The following is a 4,952-nucleotide window of genomic DNA, read 5'->3' as shown; positions in this document are numbered from 1 at the left end:
ACCTCGGCTTCTTCTCCAGCCCCGAGTTCCCCTCAGGTGCCCGGTGCTGAGGGAGGAATGCCCTCCGGGGCTGGCTGGGACACCCCCAAAACCTTTGGAGAAAAAACAAACAAACAGCGAACAAACAAAAAACCCACCCCCAACCCCCTTTTTTTCCACCTCCAAGTTGAATAAAGAGGAGCTCTTCCTTCAGTACGTGTCCAGATATCTTAGTCTACGTTTTAACTCCCACTACGTACTTCTCTTCAATACGCTGTGTTTCCACATACCGCTGCTTTTAGCAATGTTTTTACCTCAGACGCTAAAAGTTGATCTTTTCCCCAAGTCAGAAAAAACAGAATGGGGCTTCTGGGAACCCTTAGTTGTGACAGCTGTTCATGTACAACCGAGATTTACGCCTTTATATATATTTAACTGTGAAGGTCTTCTTCTCTCCCGACTAATAACGGGGAGAAGTTTGCCCAAAACTTCGAAGAGCAAAAGTTTTGATGCCAGGAACGCTCCTGCTTCCTCGTTGCCTGTCATTCCCTTTTAAGTATGAAATTTTCCAGTTGCAATGCAATGAGCTGACTGTGGTTCCATAGGTAAAGATGCATTTAGGATACCAGGTTTTCAACATCGTCTTGAAGTGGATAAGAAGAAACACATTTTTGCCTCAGTGATATGTTTTTTTCCTCTCCTTTGCCTGGAGATGCAATGAAAGCTTCCTGTTGTCCGCTCAACACAGGCATCTTCTTCACGGTAGCTTTTTAAATACAGTGCTAACAACACAGCTCTTTGTTCCCTTCTGTACGTCTACTGAAACGCAGATTAGGTGCCAGGCGTAGGTCAGTCTTGGAAAAAGCTGCCACCCCTAATGTTATAAGTTAGACCACACAATTTTCTGGTCTATTGAAATTATTTTATTAATCAAGTAAGCAGACACAAGCAAAACAGTGCTGGGTGGCTGGGGAGTCTCCGCTCCACCACAGCACGCAACTTCCCCTTTCCAGTGTCGCTGTTTTAGAGCATTCAAGTTCTGGCTTGTCGAGACTTGACCTGTCGACTTGTCGACTTGTCGAGACTTGTTCTGAGGCTGCGCAGTCTGTTGTTGGGGGTCGTTATTCTTCCTCCGGTGATCATGCGTTGTGCTTGTGTTCAGGTGGGGGCAAAATAGGATGTCTTGAGGTGGGTGGGTGGTATCTTACAAAATCCTTGTTTTAACAAGGATGTTTACCCAACCCCCCTTCCCCATTTGTCCCCATGTTACAATGCTGTGAGTTGTGAAACCTTATCTCCTCAGTAGATTCTTTAAATTCTCAAGGACAATGAACAAGCCCCTACTAATTTATCACAATCCCTCCTTTTTCTTTTTCTAACATATTTTGTTCATTGAATTTTTGCAATATTTTCTTGCTGAGCATCAAAGTTTCTGCGTCGTCCTCCTCCTGCTCAAGAGATTCATACTTAGCATACACAAGCATAAGATGAGCAGCTTCCAATTGTCTTTTCACAATTGCAATTACTCGATTGAATATACATGGTCCAAAAGTCAGTGTTAATATAAGTAACAACAAGGGCCCCGCTATGGTTGTTAGCAGTGTAGTAAGCTAAGGTGAGTAATTAAACCAGGATTCATACCAATTCTGAGGAGCCTCATTTTCCCTTTTGCGTTTTTCTGATCCTTCCCGCAATTTAGTCATTGTATCTCTTACCACCCCAGTATGATGTTTACCAGATGGTATTCAGCCACTGTGTGATGGGTATACATATACTCTTCAGTGTGGTATAGAATCCTTGGTATAATGACCACCTGTACACAAAAATTGTGAGATGTGTTAAACAATTTTAAAGATAGGCAAGGAGTGACTCTCAACAATGAACATACCCACCTAGTGTTATTTGCAGGAATTAATCATTTGTGTGTTTGGTACTTTTTTTTTTTTTTTCAGTGGCATGGCACAGATCATTTTTATCTCTTGGAACTGTGCCGATACATCTACCTTTTCCCATAACTTGAGTCAAAGTTATCCCAATTTCCTGACCCCAACTGCACTTGGAAGGATTTGACTCGTTTGAATATTCAGACCTCCCCATATCTCCTATAGCTTCATAATATGGGGGCTTAACACTTACACATAGCCAGCACCCTTCAGTTATCTCAAGATTAGTTCGATTTAGTACCTGGAAACTAGCATTTATAACTTTCCACATACTACTCTCGGGTACAACCCCTTTCTTTTTTTTTTTTTTTTTTTTTTTCACAATGCTTGGAAGCAGTGTGGGTAAGGATAACTCTGTTGACTTATTAGAAAACACTGTAGTAGGTTGGGCAGTCCCAGGTATCTTTACAGTCTGGACAACCAAACCTTCCCCTAATAACTCTTTATTAGGCCCGACTACCTTGGAAGTCTCGGGTTTTTCCTTCTTTATTGGTATGAGTCCTCCCCTATCTGTTCCATGTTAGTAAAATCTGACATTTTTCCCTAGTACCCAGCTAGTATCGTCTGAGTTTGTTATATTTATATACAGAACCTTGCAAATTTCTTTATTTCCGTGGAAGGTTCCTGTATACCCTATACCATGCCCTCGCCACCTGTAACAAGGATCCAATTGTCGGTTACAACCTTGCAGCCCATATCCCACTTGTAAGAATTTATCCTGACCAGCCCCGAGTGTCCAGTCTGTAGCAATGGTTTCACACCCCCGGTATGCACAATAATACACATTCAGGCATTTACAGTACCCCTTTCCCAGGTTAGAACTTGGGCAGAAATAAAATCCCATATATTCCCAGCATCAGGGCCTCGAGATCAGCTGACATAGTGTAGAAGTAAAGCTTGGCCCCCCCCCGATGTTATCTGGGTTGCAATAACCTGTTGATCTTCGAATCGACTTAAAGTCCATTAAAAGGTTGGTGGGGGTGGTGTTGAGTCACTATGCAGGATGAAATCACTGCGAGAACCCCCAAATACCGATAGGAATGGCTGAGGCCCATTTCTTTCCCCACTTATTCACTCCTCTGCCTCACTCGTCAGTTGGGTTGCAGCCAACTACGAGGTTTTAGTTCTTCTCGGCAGCAGTAGTGTTCTTCAGGGGAGAGCCTCTACCTTAACCCACGGTACCTATCGAGTTCGTCACAATGTGAGCTTCAGGTCTTTGTTTCCTGGAGCGATCTCCCACTTCTTGTCACAGATGGGTCCTTTAACACGGATGGCATGTGTCCATCCTTTCTCTGCAGTCCGGACGACTGTTTCTGTAGTAAGCAAAACAACATAGGGGCCTTCCCCATCGTGGTGTTAAAAAAAGTCTCTTTCCAAGTCTTAATTAGAATTGAGGGTGATCAAGTGGCAATTCCAAGTCATAGGGCATACCATACAGCATTTCAAAAGGAGAAATTCCTACATCAGTTCTGGGCTGTGTCCATATGTTTAACAGTGCAAGGGGTAAACATTTTACCCAAGAAGACTTAGTTTCCAGCATAAGTTTTGTTAGTTGTTTCTTAATTTCACCATTCATTCGCTCTACATTTCCAGAAGAGAAGGGGTGCCAGGGGCTGTGAAAATCCCACTCAATCTCTAAGGCCTGCTTTAATCCTTGCAGTAAAGCTTTACACCCATTCAGTCACGTGGTCAATTAGGACAAACAAGTAACTCAGTAAAGTCTACCTGTATACTTAGGAAAGGTCAAAGCCCTGGCTCCCGTCCCCCTCTAGATGGGTTACAGAAGACCTTTTTATTTACCTTTTGACATATAGTACATCCTCTGCATGTGTGTTTCCCTAAAGTATATATTCCTACACAGACATGCTTTCTTAGAACAACATCACACATTGCTTGCACCTCCCAATGACTCTTCTGATGTAAAACAGTTAATATTTGCCTCATTATCACTTTATTCAGCATTTCTCTCCCATCAGGGAGTATCGATTTTCCTTAAAATGATCCACATATTTGTAACATTAATACCTCCTTGGGAGGTTGTAATTGCTCCAAAATCTTTTTTTAGAATTTACCCAAATAGATAGGTGGCCCTGTATAGCCCTGAGGTAAAATTGTCCACCTATATTGTTGCTTCTGCCCCCATTTCAGGGTCTTTCCAGTCAGAGGTGAATATACATGTATGTTTGCTCTCAGGGCCAGAGAGCACTCCATTAATAACACTGTTATTCCAGTCTAACAATTTACTATTTGAATGCCCAATTTAATCATCAAATCCCTTCCCATCAAGTTAGTCCCTGCCTTGGATACATACAATAATTGTCCAGTGATCATTTTATCCCCTGGTCTCAGCTTAGTATTCCCCAAAAGTGGCACTGTTATCCCAGTCCCTTCTACCCCCATCACATTTAGGGTTTCATTAGTTAATTTAATCCCTGATACTTTACAAGTCAGTAATCACTTAGCTGCTCCAGTGTATTGGGTTTGATGGCAAGGTTCTGGGGGGGGGGGGGGGGTGATGGGTGTGGGGGTGGGAAACTGCAGTGGCAGCCCCCGTGAGAAAAACCCAGAAACCTCCCCGTGATAGATAAGGGACAATTTCATCTGGCCCCAAAGGGGCCCACTGCTGCCCAGAGCCAAGCCATAAGCAACACAGTCCGTGCCTCTGTGAGAGCACATCCACGAAAACAAACAAAGAAACAAACAAAAGCCTGCTGCTCAACAGCAGTTGGGAGAGCGAGAAACCCTCCCGCAGACACCAAAGTCAGTGCAGAAGGAGGGGGAGGAGGCGCTCCAGGCGCTGGAGCCGAAGCCCCCCTGCGGCCGCTGGAGAGGCCCCTGGTGGAGCAGGCTGTTCCCCCCTCCCCAATGCTTGGGAAACTGAACAAACACCACAGCAAATATACCAAAACTTCTAGACTGTTACTTTTTATAATGCCTACATCACCTTTCCCTGCTCATTCAATTTCAAATAGCTCTGTTAAATACTGCATGCCACACCTTTAACACCTTCAGCAACCCTTTTAACACTTC

This window comes from Anas platyrhynchos, chromosome W, assembly GCF_047663525.1.
Source record: "Anas platyrhynchos isolate ZD024472 breed Pekin duck chromosome W, IASCAAS_PekinDuck_T2T, whole genome shotgun sequence".
NCBI classification, from domain to species: domain Eukaryota; kingdom Metazoa; phylum Chordata; class Aves; order Anseriformes; family Anatidae; genus Anas; species Anas platyrhynchos.
The sequence above is the reverse complement of the archived record's forward strand: the minus strand, read 5'-3'. Positions refer to the sequence as shown.